The sequence below is a fragment of the Eubalaena glacialis genome, chromosome 2 (assembly GCF_028564815.1).
Source record: "Eubalaena glacialis isolate mEubGla1 chromosome 2, mEubGla1.1.hap2.+ XY, whole genome shotgun sequence".
NCBI classification, from domain to species: Eukaryota; Metazoa; Chordata; class Mammalia; order Artiodactyla; family Balaenidae; genus Eubalaena; species Eubalaena glacialis.
This window is the reverse complement of record NC_083717.1, coordinates 119,041,446-119,062,481: the sequence shown is the minus strand read 5'-3', so window position 1 is coordinate 119,062,481 and position 21,036 is coordinate 119,041,446. Positions and strand designations below refer to the sequence as shown.

General features: G+C 44.5%; 1 pseudogene; it reads right to left on the bottom strand.

Moving 5' to 3' along the window:
- Positions 1–846: 846 nt before the first annotated feature.
- On the bottom strand, positions 847–11,620 carry LOC133084672 (ribonuclease 7-like; annotated as a pseudogene).
- Positions 11,621–21,036: the final 9,416 nt, after the last annotated feature.

Here is a 21,036-nt window from a genome sequence, read left to right as displayed (position 1 = left end):
AGCTCCGGCCGCGGTGGCGGCTCGGCCAGCTCGGGCTCCCAGGCCGCGGGGCCCCACCAGGGAGGGTCGAGACGGCCGCCCCTCCCCGCCCCGCCCTTCAGTGCCCGCCTCCGCCTCCGCGTCGGACCCCCAGCCGGGACTCCCTCTCCCGCGCCTTGCCTCTGGCCGCTCCCCCTACGCCCCAACCCGATCTGCCCAGCTCTCCCGCAACCCTCTTCTTCCTTCTCCCCGCCCTCCAGCCGGTAGCCCCGACCCTGACCCTCGGAGGCCCGTCCCGCCGAGGACGCCCCTCTTTTCCCGCCACCGCCTAGCTCCCTACGGGATCAGTTTAGTCTCCGCAAGGGACAGTCCAGAGGCTGGGGCGTGCGCGAAATCCGTGGGGTCCCCAGCCTAGGACTGGAGTCATTTGATGGCCGGAAGCCTCCTGACTCTAACTCGCCTGGGAACCTCTTCACCCCTCCATTGCCAGACTTCGGCAGCACCTGGGGCTCAGAAGAGACCTCCCCCCAAAACCCCTGCCCGCTTCCCGTGGAGCCGAGGGCAGGAAAATCGGGGGATTCCTCCCACTCTCCAGGGCCTTGCCCGCCTTCCTCCTTCCCCTCCCATCTCCTCGGGCCTCGAGCCTTCGGGCTCCGACAATGGGCTCCTCTGTGCGGCCTGGGGAGGGCGGAGGCGTGGGGGAATTAGGGAGCGGTGAAGGCCTGGGGAGGGGGGTGGGTGTCGAGGCTGAATGCGCGCAGGGTCCCGGGATCAGGATCCTCCTGCAGGGGCGTGCGCTTCGGCGGACGTTTTCTGAGTTCTTTCCTCGCTGCCCCGTCCCCTCCACATCCCCTATCTCTCCCTTAGCTAGCGGAGGGAAGGCACCAGACCCCCGTTCAGCCCCACGATCCGGTACTGGATACCAGACCCTTCCTTCTTATGGCGTGGCGAAAGAGAGTCTCCCAGGGCCGCTAGGGCTCTTGACAGCGGGGATGGCTGTCTGACGCAGTAGACAAAGGGGGTAGGCTAGTTAAGAAAGTTCTATTCTCACCCATCCTCCACCGCGTCTGGATGGGAAATGAAGTCCTGGCGAGGGTCCCCCAGGAGGGCTGGGGGAGGCTTAGGCGTAGCAGGGAGATGCCTTGCCCCTCCTCTGAGCAGGCACCGGGAAGCCCTGCAGGGGTGGCGGGCGTGGGGAGGGGCGCTTCTAAAGGGTGGGCATTTGAGAAGATAGGAAAGCCAAATAGACCCCAGAGACGGACGTGAAGGCAAGTACCACTGCGACTGGGGGGTGGCGTTTGGAAAGCGTCCTGCCCGTGGATGCAGCTCCTACGAAGCCAGGAGGCCGGAGCCTCAGGGAAGTCTTTGGCACAGAGGCGGGCGGAGGGGGAAGGCGGGGGGGTGGGGTGGGGCGCGGCGTCGCCTAGGTGATGGGCTCTTCTCTCACCTCCTCAGAACGCTGATCTCCGTCCTTTCTCCACTCCTCCGGGTCTGGAAAAGAGGAGAGAGAAAATGTTCATCTTTCTTGGAGGCAAGAAGATTCCTCTGCTCCATAGCATCAAAAAACAAACAAACAAACAAAACACCCAAACATAATCTAGGGCATCAAACCTCAGTGACCATCTTCCCAGCAGAGTTAGAGGCAGGGAGCTGGAGCTCTTTTCCATCAATGGGTTATGGGCCCTCTAGTCATCCAGACTCTCCAGCTTCCTTATAATTAGTGCCGAGAACTGGGAGAGTGAGATTTTGCTACCCCCTGGTGTCCACTCTGTAAATGCTGCCCAGTGGTTGGTTACAGAGACCAGAATTTAGGAAACTTTCTTAGGGGGTGTATTATGAACCTTATTCACTTGTTTCAAACCCAGCTTGCCCATTCCTAGTGTTGACAGAGTCTGAACCTTCCCTTACCAGGTCTTACATTCTTTATACTCAAGCAAATTGGGGAAGAGTTGGTAGAATCCAAGGTTCCCACAATTAGGAAGTGGCATACAAATTAAACTGGCTCTTGGAGTCTGTGGACTCCTGGGGAAAAAATGAGTGGATCATTTTTTTCCCCTTGGAAAAAAGGGAGTTATTGAAAGTTTTTGAGCCTATGGGGTGAGGGATTTTGGATGCAACGTCTGGGATCCAGTTATTCCTTTCCAGGAGTTTTAATCTGTGCTAAATTAGAAAGGTTTATTTTATTAAATAAGGTGACAGACATGCTTACAGTGGTTAAATACCACTTTCTCCAAGAATGCAGGCTCTTACCTAATAGTGGGTGTATGTGTGTGGTACCTGTGTGTCTGTGCAATAGAGTGTGTGTTGATGTGTATGTTTTGGGGGAGATGTGAAGTGGAAAGATTAAAATGAAGGAAATAGAGGCTGGGAATAGACCAGATTTAGAAGCTCTCTCCAGTGTTCACAAACAGTTCTCACTATATTTCACCAATTTCAGAGTCTTTGGAGCTTATCAAACTCCCATTTTACAGATGAAATTCTGGCTTATTGAAATTAAAAAACTAGCTGTAAGCTACACAGTAAGTGGAGAAGCCAGGATTTGAACCCCAGCAGTCTGACACCAGAGGCTTCATTCTCAACCAATAAGTTATAGGGTTTCATCTAAGCTGTCAAGAGTCCATAAAAGAAGCGTTTTGAACACTATATCACCTTTTCCACCACTTAACCATCATGTTAAAAAGTGTTAACTTTATAGCTGATTCACTTTGTTATAAAGCAGAAACTAACACACCATTGTAAAGCAATTATACTCCAATAAAGATGTTTAAAAAAAAAAAGTGTTTATTTTTGTAGTAGCCAGTGCTGAAAGAGTTTCTAAAAGTGATAAATATGTCACTGTGGGTCAGAAATTGAAACCATTTCCCCCCTAGTCTAGTCTCGTTCTAGAGTAAGTGATAGTTAAAATAATCCCCAAGAAATTTCCAATATGGTTCTTATGGGGAAGTAGTGTTATGCAAACATGAGAGATGGTGAAAGAAACATTTGTGTCTTTAATGTTTATTACCTGGCTTATGTGCACCAAGAGATGTAATGGCCATTCTACCTAGGGTTGGGACTTTAGGCTGCTCACTACTTGTCCACTTGGAGAGTAGAGTGACTAGGGCTCTGCTTGAGCTGCATGCCTCAAGTTAAGGGGGAATTAATGAAGAACCACAAAGGGGAATTTGGGGGACAGGAAGGGACAGACCTGAGGGAACATGTTCTTGTTACTCATGCCTTCCAAGGAAACTAGGGGCCAAACCTTAGCTATTGCAGGATAAGAAATCTGTGTAGTATACATACGTTGATTCTATTTTTTGTTTAATTTCCCCTTAGTTTTGGTTTTATTTTATTGCTAATATTCCTTTAAACATTTATATTTAACTTGTCTGCTCTGAACTAGGTGTCGCCAAAGCCCACACCACCACCATCTTGCCTGCACTAGTGCATTAGTTTCCATACTGGTCTACATGCTCCACTCTCGCCGCCTGAGAAGGCGTTCCCTGCACCCTCACTAGAGTGATCTTCTGAAAACCTCAATCATATCACATCAACCCTTTCTAACGGCCTCCCATTTGCATCATGACTCCTTTTCTCCTCTCTCTCCAGCCTCATCTCTTACCACGACCCTGTTGTGGGAAGCCACTAGTGACCCTCCAGCCGTGGTGGCCTTCCAGTTCTTCACACAGGCCTTGCTTATTCCTAATTTGCGGCCTTCTTACTCTCTTTTCCTTCTGTTTGGAGGCTTCTTTTCACAATTCTAAGGGCTGGCTCTCATCCTTCAGGTCCTAACTGAAGTTTTACATCCTCAGATGTCTTCCCTGACCTAAAGTGGACTAAACTGGTCTCTCACCTGTTGTCCCTCCCAATAATGTATGTTTTTGTTTTGTTTTCCTCACAGCATTTATCTCTATTTGATTACATATTCATTTCTTTGGATATTTCTTGTCTCTCATAATAGGCCCACCTCTGCCACCACATATCATTTGAAAACAAGCTTTGTGAAGTCAAGGACCTTGTCTGTTTTGTCACTGCTGTATACTAGATAGTGTCTGGCAAGTTTCTAAAAGACGTCACCAATCCAGGTGAAGACTGTAAGGGGAGCAGAAATCCCCATATAATAAGAATTGTGGTGGGAACAGGTGAGAGATAGAAACCAGGAGCAAGTGGGGAGGCCAAGGCATGGAGTCTGCTGCTCAGCTTTCCTTTCTTCCTGGCCTTAGCTCTCACAAGTTCTTTGTTGGTTGATATTTGCAAGTGGAAAATACACAGGACAGAATTAAAAAGAAATGTGGGGTGCAGCCCTTATGGAAAACAGTATGGAGTTTCTTCAAAAAATTCAAACTAGAACTACCATATGATCTAGCAATTCCACTTCTGGGTATTTGTCCAAAGAACATGAAAACACTAACTTGAGGAATTCCCTGGCGGTCCAGTGGTTGGGACGTCTTGCTTTCACTGCCGAGGACCCGGGTTCAATCCCTGGTCAGGGAACTAGGATTCCCACAAGCTGCTCAGTGTGGCCAAAAAAAAAAAAAGAAATGAAAACCTAACTTGAAAAGATATATGCACCTCCATGTTCATTGCAGCATTATTTATAATAGCCAAGATATGGAATCAGCCCATGTGTCCACTGGTAGATGAATGGACAAAGAAAATATGGTATGTATATACAATGGAATATTATTCAACTGTAAAAAAAGAATTAAATCTTGCCGTTTGCAACAGTTTGGTTGGACCTGGAGGGCATTATGCTAGGTAAAATAAGTCAGAGAAAGACAAATACTATGTGATCTCACTTACATGTGAAATTAAAAAAAAAAAGCTCATAGATACAGGGAACTGATTTCTGGTTGCCTTGCCAGAGGCATGGGTGGGGGAGTGGGTGAAATGGATCAAAAGATACAAACTTCCACGTATAAAATAAGTCATGAGATGCAATGTACAGCATGGTGACGATAATTAATAATACTGTATTGCGTATTTGAAAGTTGCCAAGAGATTAGATCTTAAAAGTTCTCATCGCAAGAAAAAAAGGTTTTGTAACTACATATGGTGACGGATGTTAAGTAGACTTATTGCGGTGATCATTTTGCAGTATATACAAATATTGAATCATTATGTTGTATACCTGAAACCGGTATAATGTTATATGTCAATTATACTTTAATTAAAAGAAAAAGAAAAGCACATGTGGAATGTCTTCTGGGTCAGATGTAGGTTCACTGGGCTAGATAAATCTGGAGGAAGCATTGGTTTCGAGATGGAATTCTGGAAACGTTCCAAATTCACTTATAGACTTTATTGGTGTACAAAACCAGGGATTCTTTTACAGAGTTGTAATCCATTTGAAAATACGGGTTTTTTATTTTTGTTTTTTGTTTTTTGGCCACGAGGCATGCAGGATCTTAATTCCCTGACCAGGCATTGAAGCCGTGCCCGCTGCAGTGGTAGGGCGGAGTCTTAAACACTGGACTGCCAGGGAAGTCCCCTGGAAATACAGTTTTATGTTCTCTTTTCTTCATGTAGCATTGCCCACACACATTTCCATGCATCAATGTAATTTCTGTGCATTTGTCTTCAGTTAAAGTGATGACTTGACACTTCATTTAAAGCACTATAAGTAGTTGCCCCATCATTTGTTTAGTCACTCAATTTTGGGGAATTTGTATTATTTCTAAGCTTTTTTTTGGTTGCAAAAAGAAAAATGTAAACGGGTTGCACAAGTTTACTCCTCCTCACTTTGAGTTAGTTCCATTTAGCATATTTTACCAGGTAGAATTATTGGATCAAACATTAGAGGCCATTTTATAGCTTGTGTTGTTGTCTGATGAGGCAATTTTGGAGGGCAAGAGGCATGAAACACTCTTGAAAATATTTAAAAAGTTGAGTGTGATGAGGAATTTGATTTATTCTGAACGGCTCAAAGTGACAGGCCATCAGTGAATTGCTGTAGTGACGGAGATATAGATTAGGTTCTCTATAGGAGAATTTTTAATATTTAGAGCTGCCAGAAAATGGCACAGGCTGTCTCCATAGGTAGTAAATTCCCCCTCTCTGGAAATATTAAAGCATAATGAGAGAGTTTTAAAATAAATTGTTTTATAAACTTTCCAGAGTTGTGATTTGTATATTTTCCTAGCCCCATTCCTTTGCTCTGAAAACAAATTGTGTTCAATGAACATTTATTAAGATCTAAATGTGCCAGGTATATCCAGTGGCAGCTGAAGCTCTCATTGGCAGACTCTCAGCTGAGCCTCCAGGGGCTGGCAACCTGGGAATTACAACAGTATGAAGTCATACCTCCATCCCCACTCCCAACGCCCCAGTCTTCAGAACTGCTAAGCAGGTGGGTGCAAATTTGTCTCCAGTTCCTTGACATCTCGTTTTCTGTGCTCATTTTCTACTTCCACATCTCTGCCCATATTCCACCTATTTTAAGGACATTTGTTACAAAACTTTCAATACACTATGCAATGCATCCAAATGCTCCCAAGCCAAATGCACCAGTACCTAAGTGATTGATTCCAAGTAATTGTTACATTATCTTGTTTTTTATTTCTGCCAAAAGATATTTGTACTTCAAATGAGGAGTTTTGGTCCCCAAAGAACCTGTAATTGGTGGAATATAGCACTCCTAATTCCACTAACATAACTTCTCCCCACCATGAACACGTGTGTTTACACACACACACACACACACACACACACTTACACACACACACACACTTCCAGGCAAGCAGCCTGATTTATTGAAGGAACCAGTTGCTTAACAATCTGTTGTTTTTTTGTTTTTGTTTTTTTAAAGCCACCTTACTTGGAAATATGTAGTCTCAAAACTCCAATTTTGGCCAGGGAGGAAAAGTCCCTATTGAGGATGGAGACTCAATTATATAGTCTCTGAGTTTTACTTTTTCTTAGAGTATATTTAGCTGAACTCCTCTGCAACGACCACACCGGCCTCAGGGGAGCCCTGCTCCCCTTTCTCAGTTCCTCCACATTGCAGTGGGAGACCCTCTTCAAGTCAGCAGAATGATCCACCTGGAGGCGGCACAATGCAGAGAAAGGAGGGCGCTGGGGAGAGACAGTTCCGGGTTCAGTTCCAGTGCCACCACTGCCAGCCCTGTGCCCGAGCCTGGCTTCAGCTATTGCATCATCAGAGGCCACTCTCTCTTCTGAAGGCTCAGTGAAACCAGCAAACATGGGAACACCAGGAAATACAATCAATGAAACTACTCTGCATGAAACTACTCTACTCTAGATGAAAACAGTCCAGAAAATGGACTGGTCTCGCAGTGTCAATACGAATTTTTAAAATGTTCTTTTGTGCCCAGGAAAGAACATTTAGGGGGCTACTTTGGCTTTTTCAAATGTATGTTCCCTATGTTAAAGGTGCAAATCAGAAGCTCAGTTCTTCCTTAAGCTTTTAAGTTTAACTTACAAACAAGTATATTTTAATAATCACTTTAAATGGTTGTATTTGATGACTATTTGGTACCATTTATAAATGTAGTTTAAAAGACTCCTTTAAACATTTAAAAATATACTTTATAAGTTTAACATATTCCATGTCCTTACAAAGTAATTCAGTTATCTGAGCTAACCAACTACACATTCCTGAATACTGAAAAAAATTCTTAGAAATCTGACAATTTATGAATATGGTGATTAAATTCCTGTTTTCTTAAATATTCCAAAACTAAGTTTAAAGGAAAATTCTATTTCAAACCACACATCTAAACTAATTAAACATTTAAAATTAGAATGGCGGACTTCCCTGGTGGTGCAGTGGTTAAGAATCCACCTGTCAATGCAGGGGACACTGGTTGGAGCCCTGGTCCGGGAAGACTCCACATGCCGTGGAGCAACTAAGCCCGTGCGCCACAACTACTGAGCCTGCATGCCACAACTACTGAAGCCCTTGCGCCTAGAACCCATGCTCTGCAACAAGAGAAGCCACAGCAGTGAGAAGCCCGCGCACCGCAACGAACAGTAGCCCCCGCTCGCCGCAACTAGAGAAAGCCCGTGTGCAGCAACGAAGACCCAACGCAGCCAAAAATAAATAAATAAATAAATAAATGTATAAAAATAAAAAGTTAAAAAAAAATTAGAATGGCAAGACCAATTTCTTACTGTAACAGGCTAAATTCTCTTAAACACTGCAAATACCTAAAATACCAAATATGCACAAAGTCCTTAATACAGACACATTAATACCATGTATTTGATTCATGTAAATATTTTTATCCTTAATTTAAAAATTTCTGGATATTAAAACAAACTTACCCACTAGGTAATAATTATGTCATCCTAAATATCTGGGAAGTTCCTTCCTGAGTGACTTTTTTAGAAACACATTCTCAGTGGCTCAGAGAGTATAACCAGCAGAGATTTAGTCCCAAGGCTTTTGGGTAGCTCTTCTCAGGCCCCAACTTCCCCACTGGGCCCTGTTTTATGGATGCTGTGTCATTAGTCTCTGAATGGGCCAGTTTCATAGTCCATGGCCCCTAGATTCAAGTTACACTCCATCTAATTCTTCAACCTACACACGGAAGTCAGAAACTCCTACCCAGGCTGCTACACCATTTGTTTGGATATAATTAATCTATTTAATGATCCGTTCTATTCTGGATTCTTTCCACACTCTTGCCAGCTTCTGGAGCCACAACTCTTACAGATATTGAGTGGTTTAATTTCTCCTGGTGTTGCCTGACTCTGGTTACAGACCTAACGTTATGTCAGAGACATGTATCAGGAATATTAACATTTAACAGGGAACAAACTTTAGGTTAGGATGAATGAAACCCTGGGAGAGGTGGGAGAAAAATGTTACAGAATCCATTTGATTCATTATAGTCTTCTGTTATTGTTTGATAGTGTTTTAAAGGTATTATTTTTTCTTGCCTCCTAAGCTAGACAGTAAATCCTTGATTGCAACCACCTAGGTGTCTTTGCTTAGCTTCAATTCACAACCCCCTCCAAAATCATAATGTGTGTTGGACCCATGTAAGGAACCCAGTGATATATGGAAAAAAGAAAATCCAAGAACTTTTGTGCCCTCCTAAGGTAGTATCTGGGATAGATGGGGAATCTGGAAAAGGAAGAAAACAAAAAAGAATAAGTAGACACAGGTGTCTCTTAGATTAGGATCTTGAATGATTGGCTCTGATGTTTCCCCTAACCAAGACTGAGAGATGGCAGGAGAAGGGGCGAGTTTGGCAGCCAGTCAGATTTGAGCCCAGTTCTGAGTGTTTTTGTTAAGATGTCTGCAGGATGCTAAGGCAGCTAGTAACAGTAGGGAGATGGATATATGTGCCTGGAACTTGGGAGACTGGAGCTGGGGAGGTGCTTTTGGGAGCAGGTAAGTGGCACTTGAAGCCATGGAACTTTATCAAGTCACTCAAGAGAGTACAGTGTGAGAAGAAAAGAGAGCTAAGAATAGGACCCTGAGAAACACCATCGTTTAAGGTGCAGACAGAGAAAGTGGAGCCTGCCCAGGACACTGGGGCGAAGCCAGAGGAGTAGAAGAATGTTGTTTTCCTCTCATTTTCAGTATCTTCCTTGGTCAGAAGCACAGGGTGGGCGCAATAGTGATAGTGATGGGCAGAGTGTGGTATGGCAGGGCCGCCTAGATGCTGTTGGGGAAGCTATATTTGGGATAGGATAGAGTGGGTGTGGTAGGTAGCAAGGAGCTCTGCCTTAGATCTCTTTCTAGAAAGCAGGGAAGCGGGCTGGGAGTCAGAATTTTTGGATTCTCTGCTTTTCCTGCCATTTCCCGTTTCACCAATCATCCTTTCCTTATTCTGAGCCCTGGTCTGTGTAGGAAAATCGCTTTCTAAATATGGGAAGGGAAGTGTATGGGGGAGGCAGAGTCAGAAGAGGGAAGGACAGTGGTTGCCTTATGGTTGAGTGTGTGTACTTGTATACGTGTGTTTGTATTGTGTACACACGTGCACGTATGTGAGTATGTGCCCCTGTGTATGTATATGTGTATGGGTGTGTATGTCTTATGTTGGTGTTTAACTTATATGTGTACATGTATATATTTTTCGCCGTGTATCTATCATGGTAAGTATAGAAACTGAGAGGAAGCACTGAGAAACTTTTATGCCAATCTGTCACGCTGATTTTATGTTAATTGAATCTAATAATAAAAAAATTGGCCTTGTGTTTTCTATATCTGTATGTTCTGTTTCATTTATCCAGCAATTCATTTTATTGTATTTTATGAAAGTGCTGGTCTGTGGCAGATTGCATATAAAACTGCTCCTTCACCACAGTTAGTTGGAGAAGCACTAATTAGAACCAGATCAAGATTTTTAGAAGGTCCTGATTCTGAAATTTCCAAGGCGGGGGGGGGTTCACTTCAGAAGTCTGAGGTTCCTGCTCTGGGTCATACCAATGAGGCATGAGGTCAGGTCTTGAGCATAAACAAGGGGGTCCAGCCTCAGGTCTGACTGGCATCCCAGGGCTCCGCCTGCCCTTCCTCGCCTTCCTCCCCTTCATATGACGTGGGACCACCAGGCAATTTTCAAGGGGGTGGAAGGCAGAGCCCAGGATGCTCCTCCAAGCCCAAGCCTGCTCAGGGAGCTGCCCTCCCTTCTGCCTGCAGGGCATGTGATACTGAAGCTTCACAGAGATAAGGAGGGGTTTCCAAACCTCCATACTTTCACTTGGATAGTAATACACACACTCAATCAGGAAAAGCAGGGTCTTTTGTTGCAGCAAAATCAGACACATTCCTTTGCCCAACACAGGGAACCCGGCACAGATTCTCCGGCCCTCCTTCCTTAGATAATCTCCCCCTCCCCCGACGGGGTTCCCTCTGAACTGTCCAACCACAGCTCTTCTAAGGTCCTGACTGTATTCTTCTTCTTTAAGATGGTCTCCAAAACTGCATATGCCATAAGCCCCACAAAACCTGGATCCACCTCTGCTAAGAGCCTTAGTGCTTGAAGGGCCACATGGTATCCACACTCAGACAGCAATGTAAGCAACAGTGAAGGGCTAAGGAGAGTCACCTCTCTTCCCTCACCATTTGGAGCATCCACAAAACCCCGTAAGGAATTAAGAGTATGTGAAGTTGGCTGCGTGGGAGAGAAGTGGTATTTGCAAAAAGGGTAAGGATTAGTGAAGAACTCAAGGGAGGAAATGCAGCTGTAGCATCGGGAGTCTGCAGAGCTTGGGGTGAGGGAACACCTGGCCTTAGACAACATTATCCAAAAGCACAGGACCAGCTGGTACCTTAGGCCATCCTTCTGTTGTGGAGGATCACAGGCCATGATGAAGAATGCATCCAGTTGCTTCTCCTTGTACCTGCAGCCTGAGCACCCCCCTGAGATGAGCTTATACGTGGTCAGGCATACAGGCTTCTGGCTCTGGTGGCAGTTTTTACAGCCATTCTTGCAGGTTATGATGGGAGTCTCCATGCTGGAGAAGGATTCATGCAGGAAGGTGTTGAGGCCTTTGCAGCTTTTGGAGTACTTGCTGATGTTGCCGTCGCAGCATTGCATCCCTGAGGCCTGGGCTGCACGTGCTGAGTTTCAAACCACCGAGCTGAGGTCATGTTTCTGGGCTTGGCACCGACTGGGTCCTCGGCCATCCACAGTCCCAGCAGCAGGAGTAGCGGCAGAGGGCCGAATCCTGCTCTGGCTGGTGCCATCTTTCCCAAGGGGCACAGTGGCACAGAAGAAGTGGGAGGTATGTGACTGAGTCACCATGGGTGGTGCCCTGCTAGCCCCTCTAAGAATTTCATACTGTAAGTCAATTATTGCAGGGCTCCTATAGCCTCAGATATTTAAGAACACTACTGGCTGTTTATCGTTCAGTCCCAGCAAATAATGTACATTTTTATGCCCCCAATAAACACTTATACTGTTTTTCCCTCATAAGAGAGTTATGAGGTATGATTTCTTTCTTTCTTTCTTTTCTTTTCTTTTTTTTTTGTAATATATGAGCAAACTGAGACTCAGAAAAGTTAAGGAAATTGCCCATCATCACACAGCTAGGGAGTGTCAAACACAGAATTTGAATCAATGCTTCTTGGCTTCCAAAACCCCTGTTCTTTCCACACTCCCATGTTTCTTGTTTGAAACTCTGAGAAGTCAGACCACAAAAGGAAACTAATCTTGGAAGAAAAGTAGGCCAAGCGTCCGTACCTCACTCTCCCAGGCTAGCTCAGTCATTCCTGAAAGTCAGTATTAAGATTGTGGAGTCAGGCTAATTCCTCTCTGCTCTGTGGTCCAATTTCTCTCTGAAGCTAGAAAAAGTCATTCTCACTGCTCTAGCCAGCAAAGCAGTACGGTGAGTTGGGTTCTTTCCGTGGCTGACATATTGCTCTATTGGAGAAAGTCTTGGAATGATAGAGAATCAGAGCAGAAGAGTTTTTCAAGATCATCTCAATCAACTCTATTTTACAGATGAAAGGGCTGGAGGGCCTGAAAGAGCAATTGCCCTTCCGAAGGCCACCAGGTGAGTGGCAGAGCTGGGGCCGGAGCTTCTTGACTTTCAGCCCATCCCCTTGGTCTAGTGCCAGGCTGAAAAGGGAAGGAGAAAAGTGTTTCCCATAGAAACAGAGCACAGTGAGTGTGTCTGTTTGTGGTTTAAATGAAACATGAACATTGCCTTCGATAATTCTCTTCTAATCCTTCTGATGACATTTAGAAGAAGGTCTCCTATTAGAGCAAGAAGGTAAGCCTTTGTTTCTCCCCACTTTTCAGTACAGACAACAGACCCCAGGCTGAGCCTTCAGCTGAAAGCAATATCTGGATAGAATTTTTAAAAATTGGATGGCATTCATTATATTTATTTTTACTTCTATTTATTAAGTGACCCTAGTATTCTTTGAAATGTGATGTTACACAGTTTCATTTTCAAAGAAATATTTGAACTAAATGCATACATACATATTTAGTAAATATTATACTGGCAGCATTGAAGCAATTATCAAGGGAGGAAGCAAATGACTGAAGTGAGGGATCTTGCTTTGGCTATAGCCTCTCAGGTTTTTGCTGGTGTGTTGAGCCCTACCCAGCATCTTGACCTCCATGTGACTTCACTGCCTTTGAGATAAAATGCTCTGCAAAGTGACAAAAATCACTTAGGCTCCTATGATCTGCATTGCCAGATGGGAAACTTCTGAGATGTTTGCCTTTCTGTCTCCAAGGTGGAGCCAGGTTCATCAACAGAGCTCACCGTTTTCATAGTGGGGAATCCCTTCCTGCATTCCTCCCCACAAAGCTAACAAAACATTGATTTTTCACCCCAGGAGAACATTATCCAGCAAGCAGTTGACTTGGGCCTCAGAGAGCAAATACATATATATATTTATTCAGGAAGTCATTTCTCTTTTGCAGGCCCTCAGCTGAGCCTTTCCCATGGGGATGGAAGGATTACCATGTGATTATTCATTTACAGTTGCAGGCCCAAGCCTCTGGGCTTTTGTGCAAGAGGGTAGGGATGGCAGCAGGAGCCAAGGGTTGGCACGAACATTTCGTGCCGACCAAGATGACTGACCACAGACTTTGCAAGCTCTGAATCCAGTTAAGTTGCAAACATGCTTTTCCTCAAGTAGGTGCTGACCCTGCAGCTGGCCAGCCCCACTCAGGGAGGCCTGAAGAAGGGGTTCCTTTGATTGTGTATTTGATCCTAGTTATTCATCACATGTCTTCCCAACTGCTACAGTCTCAGGGCTGTTTTATCCATTAAGCACTGGAGGCCCAGTGACTAGGGTCTGGGAGGTTTTCAAGGGCCTACAATATTTGAGACTAGGAAAAAAAAAAAGATTGGCTCCCATATAGGAAAAGTCAACTATAAAATCAAATTTAAAATATTTACTTATGTGCTACCACAGTAACATGGTGGTAGCAGGTAAGTTGATTTCACTTATTTTGGAATTTGGCACCCATAAGAAGTTTACTACGTTGGAAAACAATCTTAGGTTAGATTTTTTTCTCCTTTTATGGGAATTCTCAATACCACAATTGCAGAAGGAGCAGTGCCAATCCCAAATTACTTGGAGTCAAACAATTTCAGAAGTAAAACTTTAAAAATCATTTCAGGTACACATCTGCAAGAATGATACTGAATGAGGAATATACATTTTATATATTCAATATGGCATGATAAAATGTTAAAATGCCTAGTGTGGTACGGGCGTATTAAACATAGCCCTTGACATTCTAGGGCCAGTTGCCTTGAGTGTATCACTTACTGCTCTCCTAAAGTCAGCCAGGAGAATACACGCCACCTTACTTTAGGGTCAGGTCAGCACAGGGCTGTACCACAGCTGCAGGAAGAAAGGAATACTGTTAACCACCATTTAGTGAACATGTAATATGTGCTTGGCACGGTGCTAGGTACTTGGTTACGGATAATAGCTTTCATTTAAAAAGTGCCTTCTGTGTGCCAAGGCCTTGTGCTTTATGTGTAATGCTATATGCAAAACAATATTGTGTGTTCCATGTTATTATCTCCATTTTAGAGAAAAGGAAACTGAGGCTTGGAGAGGCTAAGGTCACAGATGTGTTAAGTGGCAGGCCCAGGATTGAAAATGAGGGAGGTCTGCCTCCAAAGCTGTTGTTCTCTTCCTGCCACACTGCTTCCCTGTTTACTGATAGTTACCTTATGGGCTGACAGTCACTCTGTGACTATTCTAATAGATAGGGCTCCTTTTTGTCTCCTGGACAGGTTTTGCTCTCTTCAACTTTACTTCTGTTTTTCTTTCTCTTCCCTAAGGGCTCTCCCTCAACTATTACCATCCTTCAGATCTCCGCTTGGTCCTATGAGCTTGTGCATAACCACCTGCATGAACCTTCCTGTACAACTCTACCTCGGGTGAATCCTTCCTGAACGTAACCTCCTTTGGCATTAACTCCTGGTACCACTCATTTGGGTGCTCCATCATGTACTACATTGTTTTGTTATTTGACTCTTACGTGTGTATCAGGTCTTCCCAACTAGATGGTAAACTTGTGGGAAAGAAATCAGGCCCTTTCATGCTTCTGTATCTCCATAGTGCCAGGCATATGGATAGCTCAGAGGGATACTCAGTAGCTGTGTGTTGAACTGAATCGCCACTCTGGTCCTCTTAGTCTCCTCGTCATTTGTAACCCAAAGAGTTTCAGCTGAATAATTTCTAAAAAGCCCCCCCACCCTGCCCGCTTCTAAGACTCTATGAGACAAGATGAAACATCAAAGTGCTAGTAGCCAGACTAGAATGTGAAGAGAGGCCCTTCAGGAAGACCCCAAAGGTAGCTCAGAAGAGGGGGAGTAGAGAGTACTCAATGATCCTGTAGAGACTAGTTTTTTCAGGATAGCCTAGAGGCACGGGTGAGGGGGCCAGAAAAGTCTGTCTGGGTTGCTGGCCTGAAGTAGTCTTTGAACTCCAAATGCCACCTCGAGGATGGTTGTCAGGCTTCACCCTGGAGGTGAGAGGTAGCTTCTTCAGGAAGAAGGGCGTTCTGGAAGAGCGGGGCTGGTATAGGAGGGGCCGGGGCCACTACAAATGACCAGCAGTGGCTAAGGGGAGAATGGGCTGTGCATTTTCTGATCCTCTGCTTGGGTCCTGTGTGAGATTGTCCAGAACTGATTCCTGGCCCCTCAGTAGAGGACACTGTTGGGATCTTTTCATAGAGGTTGTGTCTGAGGACAGGTTCAACTGTGAGTAACCAGGTGGAAGCTTCGCTGCTCTGCTAAGTCACTCCTGACAGCCTGTGAAAAGAGCTGTTGCTGACGCCTCTGTCCGCTTTCCGTAGGTGCCAAGGCTGAGCCGGGCTGGGGTGCAGATACCCTGAAGTGAAATCCACCGGAGAGACAAGCTGAATGAAGGTGTAACTTTAGCTTCAGGAGGCAGGTGGCTGCTGATAGTCTTCTGTTTCTCTGAGCACAGCACAGAAGATTTTCAGCTAACTTTCTGCCAAACATCTCACACATCCATGAGGACCACCTAGGGCTAGGACAGCTGACTGGAAGCAGCACTTACTCCTAATGCTGGATGCCCTGCCGCCCTGGGATTTGACTAGCTCTGTTGTGAAACACTATTGCGATGCTAATTCAACAAGGAGACTGAGACTGTGAATACTCAGCTCCTCGATTACTTTGTGAGTATGTATAAGGATAGCCCCAGGAGAGAGGGAAGAGGGAAAAAAAGAGAAAAATGCAAATAGAACGACCGTCCAGGAAGCTGGGTAGAGGCAAGCTCAGGCTGGAGAAGCCCAGAGGGAAACGAGAAGGGTGAGCAGCCTGCAGGGCAGTGTCCTGCTCTGGAGGACAGCAGGGCTACCTTGCCCCACTTCTCTGAATGTCCTCCTTGCTCTGCTTGCTGAGACCTGTGGTCTTGGCAATGAGTCAACAGCCAGGCCAGAGGAGTTGGGTTGGTCTCAGATTGCCAGAAGCTTTCACAGGGAATCTCTCCAAGAAGGAATCTCCTCCATGAGGGGTCCCTGACCCTGAAGGCCCATGGCCATGAGATGTCCTGGATCCTGGTTTCTAAACTCCGAGCCTCAGCACAGGAAATCTGGTTGCTGCACTCCTACTGGGAAGCTTCCTTCCGTACCCAGTGGCTGACCCTCTCTCTTACCAGGTCCATTTTTCTTTACTGTGTCGCTCTTTGGGGCCTGCTCAGGGAGCCCAGTGCCACCATGATCTTGCTTCAGTGAGTGGAATGCCCCCCTTAGTTCCTGACTGTAGGATCTGTCCTCAAGAAGGAGAGGAGGTAGTCTTCAGTCCAGCCAGAGTGGAGGCATGTGGCTCCCCTCACATGTGTTTTGTTGCCTTTGACTTATTTCAAGCCTGTGTTCAGTGTTTGGACCTCCCAGGGATGATGATGACGATGATAAAAACAGAGCAAACACTTACTGAGGGGTTTCTAGGTCCCAGTCACTGTTGCAAGTGCTCGATGTCTATTTTCTCATTTTTTAGCATATGAGGAACCTTCCTATTGCCCTGGATCCATGGCTACCTTATCTTCCTCATTCAGTTCCTAAAGAGAAATACTGGTCAGAGGCATAGCCCATAGTGAGCAAGTTAAGGAAAACCTCATTAAGGCCAGTATACTCCTATCCTAGGTTGAATGCAGATATGCACAAAGTACACACAAAGCCACAAGATAAATGTCTTCTATCCCAATTTTACCAAAACTATTTTTTTGGGGAAAGGAAGTAATTGAAAACATTGTTTTTATATAAAATAAAACTTTGGTGGAGTATATTGAAAAATTCAAATCAACTACTTTAAAAAAATAATTTTAAATGGTTCTGATTTGAAATAATTTCAAATTTATATATGTTTCAGAAATAGTACACAGAGCTCCCCTATCTACTTCACCCAAATTCCCTAATTATTAACATTTCTGAACTATATGAGACTAAGTTACAGACAAAATGCTCCATTACCCCTTTATACAGAAATGAATATTTCCTAATTACAAGTACTCTTGCCTACATAACCACAGTACAACCATCAAAACCAGGAAATTAATGTTGATCCATTATTACCACAAATGATATTTGAAGGTAACATATAAAACATCTTTGGGGGAATTCCCTGGTGGTCCAGTTGTTAGGACTCCACACTCTCCCTACCGAGGGCCCGGGTTTGATCCCTGGCTGGGGAACTAAAAATCCCACAAGCCTCGCAGTATGGGGGGAAAAAAATCTGTGCACTTGGTTATTTTATAAATATTAGTTAAGTAAAAGAAAGAGGCTTCAGAGAAAGCTCATTCCTGCTGGGCATGACTTTAGGTGCTTAATTCCCCTTGGCCATTACTACCACTTCGGGGAAAAGTGTGAGAAACATTGCTCTGTGGGCTCTAGTTGACCATGAAGACCCAGCCCTGGATGTGCCAACTTTGAGGGTAAAGAATGTTGATCCTACCTAGAAAAATGGTACAGATGAACCGGTTTGCAGGGCAGAAATAGAGACACAGATGTAGAGAACAAACGTATGGACACCAAGGGGGGAAAGTGACTGGGGGTTGGTGGTGGTGGTGTGATGAATTGGGAGATTGGGATTGACATATATACACTAATATGTATTAAATGTATAACTAATAAGAACCTGCTGTATAAAAAATTAATAAAATAAAATTCAAAAAAAAAAAAAAAGAATGATGATACTTACCAAAGATAAAATATTTCGATGTTTCAGGCCCATCTGGAGGTCCACCAAATGCGATCTCTGCAATGTTTTCACCCTGGCCCCAAATAGCAGATGGGAAGTGAAGACTTTTGTTCTTGCTGCATGCCCTTATTTATGTCTCCAACATCCAATGGCATGGTCCAGAGACATGCTTGACTAGTTTACCATCAAGTTCTTGGGTGCTACTTTTTTTTCCATCTCACTGATACAATGTGAGCATTCAGGTGAAGGGGATGTGGTCCACAGGTGAGAGGCAGAAACGTAAACACCTCAGGATCATGGGCACTGAACACTCTGTTTTGAATGAACATGCTTTTGTCTCAGTCTGGGAATCTGCCCATTTGCTGATTGATTTGCCAGTCCAGGTATAGTGAGTTTGACCTTGGAAGATGTCTGAGATCCATTCGGGACCATTAACTAGAATGACACTTTGGGAACATCACTGGACTGGTTCAAGAAACCTGAATCCTCACTTAAACTAATCATGTGATCTTGGGTCCCCTCGGTCTTTTTTTTGTCATTTGCAAAATGCGGAGGGCAGGACTAGATGATCTCTGAGGTCACTGGATACAATCTCTTAAGACATGATTTTATGAATATCTACTGAAAGAGCCTAAAGCTATGCAGATGTGAAGTTCTGTCTTGTGCTAAATGCCATGGCCCAAGCAGGAATTTGTATTGATTCTCACCAGGTCAGTTTGTTTGCTTGTTTGTTTGTTTATAATGGAAATATAGTTGATTTACAATGTTGTGTTATTTTCAGGTGTACAGTTTATGTTTTACATGTGTAACTTCAACTAAGTTTCTATGTGAAGACCATAGAAAGTAACAAGTGTGATGTTTTCCCATTGTAACCAATCCTTTGGAAAGCAGTGGACCACCATTGGTGGTAGTCTTGTGTAATGGAAGACAAACTAGGAAATGCAGCTGCATCAGAGGGTGGGAGAAATACAAGTGATCTTCCACAAGGGAGGTGAAGGGACAGTAAGCTTACCTAAGGACTAGTTTAAATGACTCAGGAGGGGAAGTTGGAAATGTCACTAGAGCCTTCTCTCCATCAACTGCTGTGATAATTGAACCCTTTGGAGAGGAGCTGGTAAGGAGGACACCCTCAAAAGTTAGTGGCCCTAAATCTTCTGCCTTCTTTCCATATCTTTGGATTCATGGAAGGTAGAGATGAGAAAAACCCCCTTAAGTAGTCTTAATATAAATACTCAGTAGCCTTTTTTTCCCCCTCTAATTGAAAGCATTGCCCCCGCCCACCCCACTCCAAATTATCTTACCTAGAGAAATTAATACATATTGTCCTTTTTGTCTAACCTTGAACCCTACCTTATATACTCTTGGCTAGGAAGTTTTTTTTGGCAAGAGGAGGCTGAGGAGGAGTTTGGCTTCCTTTGTTTAAGTCCTTTGTTCTTCTGTCATGGAAGTCAGGCCTGCTCCATCCATCACAGGTTTGACCTCTCAACATTTGACATCACAGTAATAAATATAAATGATTACATCTCTCAAACTTTTCCTACACACCAGCCACTGTACTAAGCCCTTTATATATGTTGCCACATTAATCTGCATAATACTCTATGAAGCAGGTGACCTTTGCATAGATGAGGAAATTCCAATCTCTCTAAATCAAGAGGACTTTTCATCATGGGTGTATTTCCATTATGGGTAGACATCTTTCCTTATCTCACCTCTTGTGAACTTCCTACAAGGCCTCACTAGCAATGTTTTCTCATGCCCCCATGGCTTCATGGATGCTCCCAAGCTTACTGGCTTTGGAGTCCTGCACAGGAACACATCCTGGTAAGAGCTGTGACTGCTCTTTCTATCTCTCCATGGTAGAATGTGGGGGTGGGATTGGGCGGGTGGTGTAGGAGGAGGACTTTAAAATGAGGATATGAAGTCTTCGAAGCCCTTTTGGAGGCCCAGTTGTGCAGGAGCGTAGGAGGAATGTGGTGAAATGGGCCAGGGTTCTCACAGAGAAGTCTCCCTGGACGCTGTTGCTGTGTTGGTCTGTTTTCTGCTGCTGTAGCTCTAAGATCATCCCCTAGGGCCAGAGACACTATGAAGAGGGCTGTCTGAATCAATGTGAGCAAAAGGGTCCCAGTCTCAAGGGCATTTCCTCTTCCTACACCCTGCCCTTGAGATCAGGACACTTCTCTCTCTGTTGACTCAGCTGGCCCTCTTCATAGTGTCTATGGGTCATTTTCTTCAGAGTGTGGAGACTTTGGGGAACTAGGGTCACGTAGAAAAGTATCCTACCTAGGCTATCTCAGATGGTCTCACTCCTAGAAAGCTAGTTCACACTAGCTCCAGTTCTTGGGTTACATTCTTTACAGGACTCTGTTTCTGCTCCTTAGATCCAGGTCAAAACAATTTTCTTTAGAGCCATCTACACAAGGCTGGGCAATACTCCCCTAGACACCTTCCTCCCCCCTCCAAGCTCCCATCCCCAGCAACAGAAATCTCATAACTAATCAGTCTCCTTTTCCCATTTTTCAGTCTTTAAGTAGGAATGTATCAACATGCAGCCTTGGTAACTGGCGCAAACCTGATATTCGTTTTGGACCTCAGCTTCAGCCTTTGAAAGGCTGAATAGCCAAATGCTTATTTCAACATAATTCCTGGCATCCCTGAACTTGGCTGTGATCAGGATCATGTGAAGGAAAGGGTGACTGTCAAATCTAATCTGTTAAAGCATCGGTATGAAAACAAGGCAGGTCATTTGGGTTCATTGTTAATATCTGAATAATCTCTTTCAGATACTGGTGAGTACACTGAATGTGACCGGAAGTGAAATTTTCCTTATGAACTTTAAAAATGTTGAAAGGTCATTACCTCTATCAGTCAGGGGAAATATAAATGCATATTTATTATTTTAAGAAAAATGTTGTAACAATTAATGGTAGTAAAAGCTTGTACTACATATAAATTTTA